The sequence below is a fragment of the Delphinus delphis genome, chromosome 1, assembly GCF_949987515.2.
Source record: "Delphinus delphis chromosome 1, mDelDel1.2, whole genome shotgun sequence".
Taxonomy (NCBI): domain Eukaryota; kingdom Metazoa; phylum Chordata; class Mammalia; order Artiodactyla; family Delphinidae; genus Delphinus; species Delphinus delphis.
Genome location: NC_082683.1, coordinates 16,543,311 through 16,559,401, shown reverse-complemented (window position 1 = coordinate 16,559,401; position 16,091 = coordinate 16,543,311). Strand labels below are relative to the sequence as shown.

General features: G+C 55.5%; 1 protein-coding gene across 2 annotated transcripts in view; it reads left to right on the top strand.

The window, feature by feature from the left end:
• Nucleotides 1-9,044: 9,044 nt before the first annotated feature.
• Nucleotides 9,045-16,091, top strand: part of RAP1GAP (RAP1 GTPase activating protein) — a 65,211-nt gene continuing 58,164 nt past the window's right edge. The window contains exon 1 of one of the 2 annotated variants that reach the window (XR_009516895.1): nt 9,045-9,127. The gene's annotated coding sequence lies outside the window, so the exon portion shown is untranslated. The remainder of the gene's footprint in view (nt 9,128-16,091) is intronic. The other variant, XR_009516892.1, reaches the window with a different exon arrangement.

The following is a 16,091-nucleotide window of genomic DNA, read 5'->3' as shown; positions in this document are numbered from 1 at the left end:
GGCAGCATCCCCTTTGAATAGATCTTTTTATCAGAATAATTATGGCTTTTTGGTAAGATTACAACTTCTTACCTGAGTTACCCCTCTGTGTTTGCAGTGTCTTCAGTCTGTACCCCCTGGGGAGGCAGGGGGTGTTTAATGAGTCTGTGGGAGAGTGCACTGCACACAGGACCCTCACAACCCATTCTAGGAACCTGTGGGCCCCACCCTCAGGTCAGCAAAGGGAAAGGAAGGACTTGAGGTCCAGGTCGTGAGCTAATCCTCATTTTTAGATCCCAACACCTGCAGTCCCCCGCCCCCCAATGGACCTGAACATAAAATAATAACATGCCAAGCAACTACTACTTTCCAAGGGTAAAGACTTGTGTGCAAGTTCACTTAGTACGTGATGCAGCTGCTTCCTCCTCCCTGTAAAGAAGCTGTTTGTCCAGAGAAGTTTCTTTCTGGGGATTGACATAAGCATGTCAGTAGTCACCCAGAAATCTGATGTATTTCCCCAGTTTGCTGTTAATAACAGCTTTAAAATGTGTAACCTGAGTCTCTTTTTTCCTCATGCAGTGGTACAAAATAACAGCCTGTGGTAGGTCTTTCAGGCTGATGACCCAGTACTGGCTCCCTTATTGATCTGCACAGGTGGTGGGAGCGGGGTGGGCCCTGTGTGAGCAGGTGATGCTCGAGCAGTTCTGTCTCCTGCCCCCACGACTTAACCGTGTGCTACCAGCACTGCACTGCTCAGAGTGACGTCTGTGGCCCCACAGTACCAGCAGCACTGCGAAGCTGTATTAGAAATGCACGTTTTCGGGCTTCCCTGGTGGCGCAGTGGTTGAGAGTCCGCCTGCCGATGCAGGGGACACGGGTTCATGCCCCGGTCCGGGAAGATCCCACGTGCCGCGGAGCGGCTGGGCCCGTGAGCCATGGCCGCTGAGCCTGCGCGTCCGGAGCCTGTGTTCCGCAACGGGAGAGGCCACAACAGTGAGAGGCACCGTGTACTACAAAAAAAAAAAAAAAAGAAAGAAATGCACGTTTTCAGGCCTGAGACCCACTAAATCTGCATGTGCAAGCCGCCCCTGTTGGGAAGCCTTGGGCTGGGCCTTCTCCCGCCCACGGTCAGTCGGCAGAGTTACACAGTCATGTATACGTGTATTTAGTGGCCCTCACCACTTTGTACGGGGAAAACAGGTACAACATGTAACCTAAAATCAATTCTTGCCTTGTCTGTATTAATAGATGGAGATCAATTGTCTCCTTGACTTTGACCGCACCAAGGTGCAGAGACTCTTCCCGTCAGGTTTCTTATGCATGTGGTTTTGTTTTTTAAAGACAGTCTTCTGTGGAAGGTAAAACGAAGCTTGAAGTCACCCCTGCCCCCCATCCCCATTGTATTTCTGTCCATTCCTCACCCCCAGTCTGATGTGTACAACATGCCATTCTGCTACGAATTGTTGCCATCACCTCAAACATAGGTCGCCGTTGGGATGTCTTCATTCCTTGGGGGCAATAAGTATCTGTGTATTAATGAACTTTATTGTGTAGAATTACAGTTACCATTCTGCCCAATTTAAAAGAAATGTATGTTTGTTTCTGTGGCATCATAATCCAGAGCAAGTTTTTTATTACTTTAAATGTCCATTTGGTTGGTCTGTGTGGTCATGGGCTTCTTGATCAGACCCTGGTTAATACTTGAAGTGAATGCTAGGGTTGAATAACCTGTTTTAAATACCCAAAGGGTGTTATCTCTGTCTGAACAAACTGCTAAGGTGAAATGAGCATTGAAGCCTGCCTTTCCTGTTATAGAATCGCGCAGGAGTGTCACATCCTTTCTCTCTGGCATTTGGATGTTCAGCTTGTTCAGTGTTACAGGGGACTGTGAATAGAGTTCAGTCTCATGAACAACCAGCATTTTCATTTTAAGGAGATTCTTACCCCTTTGCCTATGGCCTGTGCATCCCCGCCCCAGGTGCAGGGTTTTGTCACAACTGTATTTCTGATTCTGAAAGCTAGCCATTTACCACCCCCCAAAATCCAGGCAATGCATAGATACCAATATTGGCTGGGGATTTGATTATCGACATGAGTGGAATCCTTTAATCACTAAAATACAGATTACAGACATTTGTAAAATGGTAACACTTTGTTTCACATACTTCACTGAGTAACGGCTTTGTGCCAAGTCCTGAGAGCCAAGTCTAGTAGGGAGACTTGGTGCAGTGGTTAAGGGTCTGCCTGCCAAGAGGGGACACGGGTTCGAGCCCTGGTCCGGGAAGACCCCACATGCCGCGGAGCAACTAAGCCCGTGCGCCACAACTACTGAAGCCCACGCGCCTAGAGCCCGAGCTCCGCAACAAGAGAAGCCACCGCAATGAGAAGCCTGTGCACCGCGATGAAGAGTAGTCCCCGCTTGCCGTAACTAGAGGAAGCCCGCGCACAGCAACGAAGACCCAACATAGCCCCCCCCCCGCAAAAAAAAAAAGTAGTAGATGTAGAAAACAACGCCCCATCTCATACATACGAAACATTTGTGGGTTTTTTTCAGATCTGGCTTTTGAGTTAATTGGGCTGAGGAGTCTGCTAGCTGTTCAGATAGCTCATACTTGTGTAGGCGAGTGTTGAAAGGGCTAGTTTGAGAAGTTGGGTCACCTGTGTTACAGATAATCTCACCATTTACCTTTAACTAAGCCAAGTTGCTTAGCTTTGCTTTGTCTTGGTTTCCAAATTATCTCTTCGAACAGAGCAGTATTTGCTGCCTTGTTCACCCTCCCACACTGAGGATCATGCAATAATAAACGCTGTTGGGGTAAAATACTTCGTGATTCTTTGTAATTAGACTTCAGCCTTTGTGACGAAACGCTGTGGAATCTTTCCCACAAGTCTTCAAAAAGAGGTCTTGTAACTGCATAGCCAAGCTGCCTGGAACCCCCTCCCTGAGAACTTTAGGACGTACGTTATGCTGGAAGCCGTTGGAGTTAAAATGATGGCTGGACAGGTGTGTTTGATTATTCTGTTATATAAGTATTTCCTCTTGGCCCATAAGGAAAGTGAAGCTAATGGCCAAACAGTAAGGTGCCTTGATTCTGTGTTTATTTGCAGGGTCATGTTGAAAGGAATTTGGAACGCGTTTGGAATGCATATTGAAGATTTATGTCTTTGTGATAGGCAGGTTCTGCCCCAGAGGGGCAGCTTCCAATGTTTTGATTGTCATTGCCAAGAACATCAGGAACAGGTGCCGTGAGCCTCAGAGGCCGGGCTGTGCAGGCACCGGGCAAAGCAGGAGGCTGCGGCCAGTGCTTCAGGCTGCTCTCTGATCTGAGAATCGTGTTTTATATTCTTTACTTACTTCTTGAGATTTAGTGAATAATATTTTTCAAGAGTAGGGTACATGGAACAGGTATTTCTTGTGCTTCCGGGAACTTCCCCAGCAGATAAGCCACAGGACCCTCTTTATCACATGATTGCAGTGTACTGCCAACCATATCACATTCAGCACTTTTAAAAAGTGCATGTGTTTCTGACAAGTTAGTGACATTTGTTCATACGGTAAGAGTTAGGTATCTTTGCTGAGCCTCATTAGGTTTTGGGAAGAGTTTGCAGAATTGGTCTTGTGAATCAAGTCATCTTTGTAACTTGCCAGGAGTTGTCTGGCCTTTTTAATTATTATTATTATTTATTTCTTTATTGATTATTTTTGGCCGTGTTGGGTCTTCATTGCTGCACGTGGGCTTTCTCTAGTTGCGACGAGCGGGGGCCACTCTTCGTTGCAGTGCGCGGGCTTCTCATTGCGGTGGCTTCTCTTGTTGCGGAGCACGGGCTCTAGGCTTCAGTAGTTGTGGCTCACGAGCTCCAGAGCACAGGCTCGGTAATTGTGGCACGCGGGCTTAGCTGCTCCGCGGCATGTGGGATCTTCCCGGACCAGGGCCCGAGCCCGTGTCCCCTACATTGGCAGACGGAGTCTTAACCACTGCACCACCAGGGAAGCCCTGTCTGGCCTTTTCTAGGTGACATTGTTCTGCCTTTAGAATTGGGACCTGCACCAACTCTTTACTGGACTAAGCCCTGGCTGTGTCTCCCCCAGCAGAGGCAAGACCACGTTTCCCAAAGACATGTATCCTGCTGCCAAACGGGCTCCGTCCACGGGCACCAGTGACGCGGTGGCTCTTCTCGTGCCGTGTGTTCACACTTTGCCATTCATGAGACTGTCTGAATTCCCCCTGAAGTCAGTTCTGAGAGCTTGTCCAACATAATTACTGTATTGGTCTCAAACAGAGGGCATCATCTGTTCTCCCCCAACATGTTTAAAGGGGAAAAAACAAAAAGACGTGCTTTCAAGGATTTGGCTGGGACTGCGAAGGCCAGGGCCTTTGAAGTGAAATTGCTCTTGGTCAGGGAGGGAACCAGCCTCGTAACAGCAGCTGGAATGGCAGCATGAATTCCAGATCTGCGTTAGTGCTGCCAGGCGAGGCAGGCCCTGGGCCACAGGAAGTGGGGGACACACCCCAAGGAAGGCCTGGGCAGCGGCTGCCTGGGTTGAAACGTTGCCGGCTGGCACATGGGCCTCTGCAAGCTTGGATCTTGGTCTCCCCTCCCCCCATTCTCTGGCATAACCGAGAGAACACTAAACTGCTACCAACTCTTTTTATGGTCCTGGATAAGTGTGTTCCCCTTTGTGCCTCAGTGTTCGCTCTAAAAGGAAGTTGGGTGTAGAAACTGTCAAGCAGGAATTAGGTGGAAGGAGGCAGTGGGGCCTCATCTCTTCACCCCTACCGCCACCCACTACCTCAAAGTCCAGGGAGTGCGTTTGGGAAATTGCCCAACTGGACCACCTCTAAGGACTCTTGTTTTATATGTGAGTCATTTCTTTGATTGGTTTATGTTTGGAGTTTCTGCTGCATCTCCTCTCCCATCTGTAGCGTGCACTGGCTCTGGGTGAAGGAGGCTTCAAGTCGTGCTAGACTGTCTAGAATTCTGGAACTAGAGTGAATCACTTATTTTTGTCTTAACTGGGAGCCAGAGTTAGGGCTGTGCTGGATCTTATGTCTGCATTTATTTTATTTTTTTTTAATTTATTTTTTATTTTTATTTTTGGCTGCGTTGGGTCTTTGTTGCTGCACGCGGGCTTTCTCTGGTTGTGGTGAGCAGGGGCTACTCTTCCTTGCGGTCCGCGGGCTTCTCGCTGCGGTGGCTTCTGTTGTGGAGCACGGGATCTAGGTGCGCGGTCTTCAGTAGTTGTGGTGTGCGGGCTTAGTTGCTCCGCGGCATGTGGGATCTTCCCAGGCCAGGGCTCGAACCCATGTCCCCTGCATTGGCAGGCAGATTCTTAACCACTGCGCCACCTGGGAAGCCTCTTACGTCTGCATTTAAAACCACTCCAAACCCCAGAAAATGAATCAACCTAATTAGTGCTGGACTGGTCTAGCTCCCTGAGGGCAGGGTCTCTGGCCATCTTATTCATCCTATGTCCTGCAGTGTGTCACATACGTTCTCAGCAAGGAAAAACCGGATGAACACTTCAGGACCCCCTGGAAGCTCTTGTCCAGCAACAGCAAGATTCCTGGGAGAGAGTTTCCTATTACTTTGGTGTGACCAGTGCTGTCCCCACCTTTAGGCTTGTCTCCTTTGTCCTCAAAATGGGGATTTCCTAGCTGTGTTCACAGTTGTGATCCAAGAGTGGGTCCCCCCAGGGTGGCATCCTCTCTGCTGTGTGTCCGGCATCAGCATGGCAGCCCACCGAGACACTGAGTCCTCAGAACCTTTCTTGACGGATGTGCCCTGGAGCTGACTGACTCTCAGTCCTCATCGGTCTTGTTCTCACTGGAGCGGAACTTTCTTCCCAGCCATCCCTGCAGCCCACCCTCCTCTTCACCAGCCCCTCCTAGACCTGGCTCAGTGTTCTGCGGACAACACACCTTGGGGACGCACCACTTTGGGGTTTTCTCCCTCTGCCTTTCCCACTGGGCAGTTCCCATCCCTGTCTTTCCGATCTGGCCAGGCAGGGAAGGGTGGCAGAGAGTAATTTCCATTCCCAGTTTCGGACTCCCTCGTGCATTATTCCAAGTTTACAGCTGTGCCACCCACGTTTTCACTCTCCAGCCTTCTTAGATGTCAGATTTTTTGAAGCCAGCTTTCATTTTTCAGCAGTGGGGAGGGAGGGCAGGGGTGGTTGCTGGGTCGCAAGGTATTAAGTGTTCGGAAAAGAGAAGGCTTGTGCCCAGAGGCAGCCATGCTTGAGTGGTCAGTCTTGAGTGGTTTGGATTGAAATAGGGCAGGGAAAGCGAAGCTCCAGGGCCTTCATTCAATCTTCCCTTTAATACCCAGGCTCCATGCCAGGCTCTGTGCCCAGCCCTACGGCACGTGCTGGCTGCCTTCTCCCCAGGGCCCCTGAGAGTCTCAGCATGCTGCCCCCCAGGACACAGGAGAGATTATAAGCCTCTTGTACTGAGGTTTTCTGTAAAGAGGAAAGTGCTGTAATTGAAGAGCTCCTTGGTTCATAAAGAAGAACTAGAGGCCTGGCACAGAAGTGCCTTCGTTTCTTGACCTATTCAGCCAGGATTGGGTACATTCAGTCCCTCGGTGCCCATAGGACCACAGGCCCTTGGAGACCTTGGAGTTTGCTGGTCCAGACCACGAAAGATCACAGCTGCAACTCCTCACTTAGTTTGTTTCCGCACCTCCTCTGCCTCCATCGGGCCCCTTGCTGCGGCTCATGTGAGGCACTTTGGCTTCACTCTGGAGTCCAGTCTGGAATGGTACCACCAGCAGTGCTTTCCTGGCCAGAGTTGGAAGCCCATGGCCTCTGTCTCACAGCATGGAGGGGAAGAGGGCTTTTTGGGCGAGTAGTTGGAGAAGCTGAAGAGGCACCGGAATTTTGATGGGAACTGAATTCAAGGATCCATCCAGCCCAGTTCACAAAAAAGACAGAGGATGGGAGGAGATGTCGTGCTTCAGAGAAGCCTGGAGTGTGTGTGCCCTTCCTGAGATGTGTGAGCCCAGCCTTGCTGTAGGCAGATTAGCCCAGTGCGTGCTGCCCTGGAAGGGCTTTGGGTTTTCAACCAGTGTTTCCCAAATACAGTTTTACTTCACCAAGCATCTCTCAGGACCAGTGTCCTGTACGACACACCAGTCTGGGGCAATTGCTGCACTGTGAAATCCCTTCTGCGCCATCCCCAGAAGTACCTTGACCAGTCTCATTCAACTTCTTCCCTCTTAACTACAGCTTTGAACCAAACTATAAAGCCCTGGCGCATCCTGAGAAGGATCCAGGCTCAGGCCTGCTGCTTAGGCAGGAAATCAGACGCCCCCCGGGGTGGGGGTGGGGGGCCCAGCGTGAGCAGGTGCTGCTCTCGGAGCCCCTGCAGTTTTGTTTCTTCTGCCCTGAAGGCCTTGTTCTGCCAGCACTATTCAAAATGTTATCTGTGGCCCCAGAGCACCGGCAATGCTGTGAAGCTTTCTTAGAAATGCAGAAGCCCAGGCCCCAGACCCACTGAATCTGGATCAGGCCACTCCTGTGCTCTTAGAAGTTTGAGAAGCCCTGGGCTGGGAACTCTTTCCCATCCCTGGCTGGGGGGTGCCTGCGGACGAGACACAGAAGGACGGGAAAGAATGCATGCCCCATCCCTACATCCCCTCTGCCTTTTCACATTTTCAGGCGGTGGGATGAGGGTGAGGAATGGCCTGCTACTCCCCCTTAATTCTAATCTCTGTTGGTTGAGGTGAGAGCCTTGGCAGGGAAACATGGCCCTGGTCCCAACCCCTGTGGGACTGAAAACTCAGGCTTGAAAGGCTCCGATTGTCCAGAGGCTGATAGAAGCATTGTTGAAGGCCCCAGGTCTTTTCCTTAATGAAATGAATCCCCATGGCTGGGAAGATAGAGGGGGGAATGGGGACCGTGGAAGTGACGGTCCCTTGTTAAGCACACAGCAGGCGCTCAACAAATACGGTGAGTAAATGAATACAAGACTTGAATCTTCCCTAAATCTTGCCTGTGAAGTGGGCCTCCTGGACTCGCTGACCTTGGAGGGTAGATGAGATGGAGATTTTTCTCTACCCCTTTTGCGACCTCAGTTTCTCCAGTTATTAGAGCGAGGGCGTGAGAACCAGAGGTGTAAAGATGGCCTCTAAAATCAGCGTTCTGTGTGACGTGGGCCTACCAACCACAGCCTCACCCGTGGTCCCCGACAGCTCCGGCCTTGCAGGCACACTGCCTGTTTTCTCTGTTCATCTAGGGTGGTTGCTCCTTGGAGGGGAGTCCAGTGGGGAGAGGAGCCCAGGAGCCGCTCAAGGGTCCATGGCATTGCTGCTGCTCACTTGATTGTGACCTTGGGCAAGTCTCTTCCCCTCTCTGGGCCTCAGAGGGCAGGTTAAGGTGATGTCTGAGGCCCCTTCGTGCCTGGGTTTTCACTCATGCCCTCACCCCACCTTTCTCCTGCAGCCTTCCCTCTACTTCTCCTTTCGAGCGCGTGGCCTGAGGTTCGCCACCCCCGTTCCCCGGTTAGGTTGGGAGTAAGAAGAGAGCTACCTAGTCCCCGGAGGATGTCGGAGAGCCGCTAACCGGCTGGGGGGCCAGCGCGCGGCCGCGCTGCCAGGAGGCACGCGAAGCGCCCGGGCGCGGAGGACGTGCTGCGGGGGTACAGCTTCCTCACCCAGCTAAACCTGGCCGCCTTTTCCTTCCTCTCCGCCCCTGCAGACTCGCGGGCCCAGGGCGTGTCCCCCACTTTCCCGTCGACCCCACTTGTCGTAGAAGTTGCCCCTCTCCCCTTGGAGCAGGGACAGTCGGCTGGACCGCTGGGTCCTCGCCCGGCCCTGCCAGTTTAGCCGTGTAACCTTGAGCCGGTCCTTGCCCTCTCCGGTTCTCAGTTACCCGACCTGTAAAATGGGGCGCAGAGCGCCCGCCTCCGGGACCTGCTGTGGCAGGCGGCCGAGTGGGGGCCTCCGCCGAGCCCGCGGCTCCAGCTCTGGCTCCGCAGTGAAGGGGGAGCGCGCCGGGAAGGAGGCTCCGCGGTCACGTGACGCCGCCCCCCACCCCCCCCGAACTGCGGCGGCGGCGGCGAACGCCGAGCCGCGTCCGACCAGAGCTGCAGCGGCTGCCGCGGGCTCCGGAGCGCCGAGCCCAGGAAGCCCCGGCCCAGGCCCGCGGGTGAGTCCGCCCCGCCCGGGCGGCGGCCCTGGGAGGGGAAGGGACGGAGGTGGCCCGGGCTCCCCTCGGCCGGCAGCCAAGACCCAGAGCGGGCGGGCCGGGCAGGAGGGTGCGGGCAACGGGCGGGGACCCGGGGGCTGGGGGCGCAGGCTGGCTTTGGCCGCGCTGCGGGCGGGGGATGGGGGGGCGGCTCAGACCCCTGCCTCCGGGGTGGGCCGAGGCCGAGGCTCGGGAGGGGGGGGTGGGCTCGGGTCCCACCCCCCTGCGTGGGTGGGGGTTCCGTGTTGGACTCACCCTGAGGAGGGGGCGCGAAGAAACGGGCGCGTTCTCTCGATTTCTGGGGAGGGGCCCGGCCCCGACACCCACCAGGAGGAGGCACTGCGGTCCTCAGAGGAAGGAAGTGGGGGTCCAGCGACCCTGAACCGAGGGGGCAGTGATGTCCTTGCTTCCCCAGGGACAGCGCGCATCCCCCCCCCCCAGCCTCGTCCCCGACCCGCCGCGGAACAGGGCACCCCCGCGTCACGCAGTCGGACGCCCCCTCGTTGCCCCCCCCCCCCCACGGCTCCGCAGGATCTGAGGACTCGGTGGGAATCCACAGGGCGGTCCCTGCGACCCGCAGACGCTTTGGTGCCAGCCGTGGGGTGCCTGGGCTTCGGGAAGATCCCTTGTGTTCACACATGCACGCACACACACAGACACCAGCTCAGGACGTGAGCTCCCTCCCTCCATGGTGGTTAGACCCCGACCTGTGCGTGACCCCTAGTTTTTGTCGGGGTCCTACCACAGGCCTGGGGGTGGAATCAAGAAGGACACCCCTCCCTTCACACATAGCACATTGGCATCTGTCCCCGTGCTTCATCCCCCTTCCTCTCCAAAGTCAGAGGCCAGCAGGAGGGAGACTGGGAGGAGCTGGGTCAGGACAGAGCAGGAGAGACGCGCAGAGGGGAGATGAGGGAAGGAGGCAGCCTTTCCTCCCCAGGTTCCTAGTCCACCCTTCCTGCTAGAGGGTGGTGGTCCCTCTTTCCCGAGGGTGTCTGGAGGAAGAAGCTGGGCCAGGGCAAGGGGGTGGGCGGCCCTGAGTTTCCTAGCTAACGAGAGGGGAATCAGCCAAAGGGGCCCCTGGACAGGGAGAGGGCAGCGGCTGAGTGGGGCAGGTGGCAGTCATGCCCAGCTGGCCCCAAGATGGCCCCCATTCCTCTATCCGGGACCTGCGTCTCTCTGAGACCCCCTGGCAGCTGGAGGGTCTGGGGAAGCAGAGGGGTACCTTAATGGCCTTGGAAAGGATTCCAGGGTCACGATTAATCCTCAAGTGGCAGAGAGCCTTCCTTATCCACAGCAGTGTTTCAGGGAGGCGAACTGGAGTGTCCATTGCACAGATGAGGAAACTGAGGCTCATAGAGGCTGACTGAACTTTCCAAGGTCACAGAGTCACCTTTGGCTGGCCTAGAATCAGTTCTCTGGCTCCTGGTCCAGACGGATCTCCACAGTGGTGGGGTGGAGATAGGGTCAGTGACAAGGTAGAGTGGTTCACAGGTGACCTGCTCTCCTGTGCGGCCTGGGGTGCGGGGGGGGGGGGGGAGGGGGGAGGGTGCCTCTGGGATGGAGGTGGGAAGCTGGGTCAGGTTGAGTAGGACTTTACCTCTCTTCAGGGTCCAGAGCTCAGACCTTCTCCCTTCCCAGAGCCCCGTGCTTGCTTTGCTGCCTCTGCCCACGGCCATGATGGTGTGTCTTCCCTCCCTGGGACCTTCCCAGCTCCCAGCCTTCCTTGGGCAAAGCCCTCTGCTCTCCTCTCTGCCCCGGGTGCCTGCCTGGCAGGGGTCTCCAGAGACCCCTCTCTATCCACCCTCCGCCCCTGTGAGACAAGAAGGATTCTTCCTTCGGCCTCTTGAAATGCAGGCGGTCTCCTTTTTGGCTCGGGCGTCTCTGCTGCTCTGGCCTCAGGCCCCCAGCTGGGTCAGCACAAGCCTGGGGTAAGGGAACCCTGAGGCCCCGCTCCACCTCCCTCTCACCAGGCCCCACCCCTGCCGGCTGTCCTGTTCCGGAGCCGAGAGGCCCTTTGAGGACTCCTGGGGCAGGTCTGCCTTCCACGCCACCTGTCTGTCTGTGGAGGCCTTTGTCCTGGCCGTCAGACACCGCTGAGCAGCCACACGGCTGCACAAACAACCAAGACCCGTGCACAGCCAGACACAGAGGCAAACACGCTCCGATTCACAGACACCCCGGGAGCCAGACACAGGAACGCACCGCACACTCAGGCCAAGACCCCCGCCTCTAACTCTGACCAATACCGCAAGCGGAGAGACCTGCCACCCAGACGCTGTGTGCACACAGAGGAGGAGGGTGTTGGCAGGAAGAAGAGGCGCCTCCAAAGCCCTCATGGGGCTGATAACGGCCTCCATTACCTCCTCCAGGGCACGCACATGACGCACACCCAGGAAGGAGCACAAGGAAGCCCCGCACCCTTGGAAGTGAACCTGGCAGATAGGCCCATGCACCCACCCACACCCAGGCCGCCATGGGTGCACACACGCATGCATTACATCAGCTTCCTGTGCGGGGGACACGAACTCAGCACCACCCCAGCAGGGGGTGGCAGAGGCCCCTCTGGCCGCTCCCAGCAAAGCCTCACCCTCACCTTCTTCCCTCTTTTTTGGTTCACATGAACCCAGGTTGGCTGACCCTGAGAATCCTGGGAAACTACCTGTGATTACCCATCAGTGGGCCTTCCTCTCCTGCCCACCTTCCCCCCAGACATATACCTGCCAGGTGGCCAGAGAAGCGTCTCCCTCGGCTGCCCCTTTGCTGCCCCTGGAGGTGCTGTTCCTCAGGCCCCTCCCAAAACAGGACACCCCCAAGCCCAGGCTCCAAGCAGCCCGGGGGTTCCCTTTCATTTGCCACTTTTCCGGGAGACCTTGCCAAGTCCTGGTTTCTGCTTTGCCCTCCCAGCGAGGCTGGGGGCCAGCTGGTGTGCAGGGAGGGGAAACCTCGGAGTTCTCCTCTACCCACCTCCTCCCTCGGCAGAACCTCTGCCTGCCTGGGCCCTGGCACCCTGGCTCTGCCTCTGAGAGCCTGGCATCGCTGGGAGGCAGCTGCTGAGAGGTGCTTCTGGGGGCTCAGATGTCTTCCGCAGGGCAGACGTGGTAGGTGGAGGGCAGCGAGGGGCTCCGGACTTTGCCGTTCTCACTCGGATGCTCACCCTGGGCTTGCCAGGGCGCTAGTTCTGAATCCAGGCCTGGCCCTGCCTCTTGCTGGCCGTGTGGCCCGGGGAAGTCATCTCCCCTCTCTGGGCCCATCTCCAGCTCTGGGAGGCAGCTTGGCCTGGCTAGGGAGTGTGAGGTGTGAGGTGGCAGCTCTGTGCCAATGAGGAAAGGAAGTTTGGCTCTGCTGGGCAGCGTGGGGCAAGAGGGGGCCCCTGGCTAAGGACTTCCGGTAGATGGAAAACTCTGGGTCCACACTAGGCCAAGCAGGGGTTGCCAGTCCAGGGATTTCCTGGGGCGACCACCCTGGGGTCAACAGAGGGGGACCTGAGGGCGGGGGGCCTGCTGCTGTAGTTTACATCTGTGAGTATTTTTATGCCCCCATATGTGCTCTATTTTTAGGGCTGCAGACTGGTACTTGCAGGCAGTGACTCAGAGAGGAAGGAAGAAGAAGCAGAGGGGTGCTGGTGGGGAGACACCCCAAAACAGGGAGGTTCCGCTGGGATACCAGCCTTCCCCACTGGAAGAAAGGAGTCAACTCTGTGGTGCCCCCGCTGTGTGCTGGCACAATGGTAGGGCCCTTGTCGGCACACTCAGGAAGCATTTATCGAGTGTGTAGTGTGTCCCAGGGACAGTAATAGACACAGGTGAAACAGACATGAGCTGGGTGTGGCATCCTTCGGTCCCTGCCACAGCCCGGTGTGGTGCTACTGTGGCCATGTCTCAGATGAGGAGGTAAGGCTCAAAGAGGTCAAATGACCCACCCACTCCTCTAGTAAATGCTTCTGCCAGCGTGGGGCCACCCTCCCTGGGGTCCCCTTTTGGAAGAAAGCCTGAGTTAAAAATCCGACTTTGCCACTGACTAACTGCACAACTTGGGACCCATTACTCCATCACTCTGAGCCTCTGTTTCTTTATCTGTAAAGTGGGGATCACCCACTCTATGTACCTGATGGGGTTGTTTTGAGGGTTAAGATTAATGTAGGCAAATACTCAGGGCAGTATCCAGCTCATTGTGGCCATTTGTTGGGGACTCAGAGGAGATGGGCTGGGAGTTGTCAGGAATCCAGTTTCTGCTGTGTGACTTTGGATAAGTCACTCACTCTCTCTGTGCCTCATTTCCTTCTCCATAGAATAGGGATGATAAGCCCTTGTTTGCCTGCCTACCTGAGAGTGTTTTTTGTGCAGATCAGACATGGTGGCTGGGAGCTGCTTTGAAAAACATAGAGCTGCACTCAGAGATATGAATGCACAGAAGAAAAAACAAACACCAGAAAAATATGGAGAAAAATCTTAAAAAAAGAAACTTCAAATATTTTATGACAGCAAGAAAAAATAAGCCTTTTATTCAATGTTTTAGGGGCAGTGGGAATTGTTTCCATAACCTCACATTTCCAAGGCAGTTGGCATTACTCTTGTCACATGAGATGGGTAGCTTTCCCCCTTGGGGAGTCAGTGCCTGGCACATAGTAGGTGGTCAATAAATGGTCATGGTGGCTATGAGTGGAGTCACTACGAGTGGAAGGAGGAGTGAAGATATTTCTGGTGGCGTGACCACTACAGCATGAAAGGTGGCAATCAGGACACTGGTTTGGCTTCACTGGAAGGTGTGTGTAGGGGGTGAGTTGGAGCCAGTTTATTAAGGACCTTGAATGCCAGGCTGAGGAATTTTCCCTGCAAGCCAATGGGAAAACCATTGGAGAGAGTGGCTGAGTCTTCTGTGGGCAGGCCTTGGGTAGGAATTAGCCTGGCCCGGTTCTCTGCCCTGCTCCTGCTGTGTAAGTGTGGCTCCATTGCCCGTTTCCCTGGGTCTCATTTTCCCTCTGTATGCAAAGGAGAGAGCTCCAGCATCTTCCATCCCAGGGACAGGAAAGAGGGCCAAGGCACCAAGCAGTCAGGAAAGGAGGGGGCGACCATCTGTGCTGGAAATCAGGAGACCCATGTCCCCCTCTGCCCTCATCCCAATAGCTGTGTGATCTTGGGCAAGTCGCCAGCCCCTCTGAGCCTCCCTTTCCATCTGTGCAATGGGTGGGTGCAGTTTCTGCCTTTGCAATGTGGCTCCAGTGAGGTGGAGCTGGTGACCGTGCTGTATGATCCTCAGGTGTGTCGTATCTCTGGGGGAATTGTGCTGTTTCTTGCAACTACATGTTCCCCAGGCTCCCTTGAGAATCTGGGGCTGCTGCAATTTGCGGGGGACAGTGGGTGAAAACAGGCTCCTGAGTGGCCAGAGAGGCCGTGACCTTCAGGGCCACAGGAGCCACATGGCTGCCACAGCCAGGCTGTTGGGGGAGTGGACAGGTGAGGCATGTGGGTCCAGCCCTCTGCTCTGCTCCTGAGTTCTCCACCCCAAGTCTGGAAGAGAAAGACACCCCCATCCCAGCTCAGAGGGCAGCCCTTTCCAAGACCCCACTCCTCTGAGTTGGGACTTTTGGGGGTGGGTGGAGGGTGACCTTGGGAATTTCTCTCTGCTTGCAAGCTCAGGGCCAGAACTGTTGGGGCAGCCCCAATTCCTCCGTTTCAAAAGTGGGACCCCTCATTAACCGGTGAGGGATTGCCAGAACGAGGCTGATGGCAGGCACGCCTCCCACCCTGGTGCCATGTCCCGACCTTGAGGGTCCAGAGAGAGGCCATGGGGCTGAGGCTCTGGGTAGGTGGGCTCCAGCCTGGCCCTATTTACCACCTGCCTCCGCCTGAGATGTGGGAGCTTTTCCAGGTGTATAGGCATGCCCTTACGGTCCCTCTCCCAGGGCTTCAAGCCTCCGGAAACAGGACTGCACAGAGCCCCTGGGACAAAGCCTTCACCTGTCCCAGTCACCGGGCAGGGCCCCAGACCGCCCTAGCTGGAGAGGTGTGGCCCTCCGTGGTCCTCTGAGGGGCAGAGAAACCTGGGACCTGTCCCCTGCCCTTGCTCCCAGCTGCACCACTGGGGTCTGCCCTGTGTTAGCCAGGGTGGGAGCTGGCTGGCTGGCTTAGCAATGCAGGAGCGTTCCTGGCAGGGGAGAAGCAGAATGGAGGCTGAGTGATAGGGTGCAGGTGGGGGGCGTTAACTGAGTACTTACAGTATGCTGGGCCCTGCGCTAAGCACTTTTCATGGATCTGTCTTATTTAATCCTCAGAACAACTGTCATTAGGCCCACTGAGGCTCAGAGAGGGTAAGCAGTCTGCCCAAGGTCACCCAGCTGGTGTGTGGCTGGAGCTGAGATTTGAATTAAGGGCTGTCTGACTCCATTTTTAACCACTTTGGTGTACTGCATGCAGAATGAGTGGGGAGGGGGAGGGGGGGCCTAGTTCTGGGCAGGGGTGGGGCTGGGGCTCAAACCCTAGGGCTGCCTCACACCTGCAGGACCTGGCCCTGAACCTCCCAGCTCCCCCTCCCTCCCTTTTCCCTTCCCCATGGCCCGTCAGTCAGTCTGTGGGGCTCAGCACCCCGGACTGAGTTGGGGGAAGAGGAGAGAATGGGGAGATTTGTTTGCAGAGGTTCCCAGGGACGTACAATCCCACAGACCCCCCTGGATTCTCCTGGCCCCCTCTGGCTGCATGAACTCCCAGCTCATGAAATCCTCAGCATCAGATCTGGAGAGGAGCCCATGGAGATCAGCTGGTCCAACCCTCTCATTTTATAGATAATAATTATGATGATTACAGCCCATGGCAGCGATTCACAAAGGGCTTTCACATCTGGGTTGCCTCCGACGTGCGCCAGAACCCTCAGGGCCGGCAGGACTCGCTTTGCCGTTGTTGTTCTCCTCACTTTGAGGCTGAGGAAA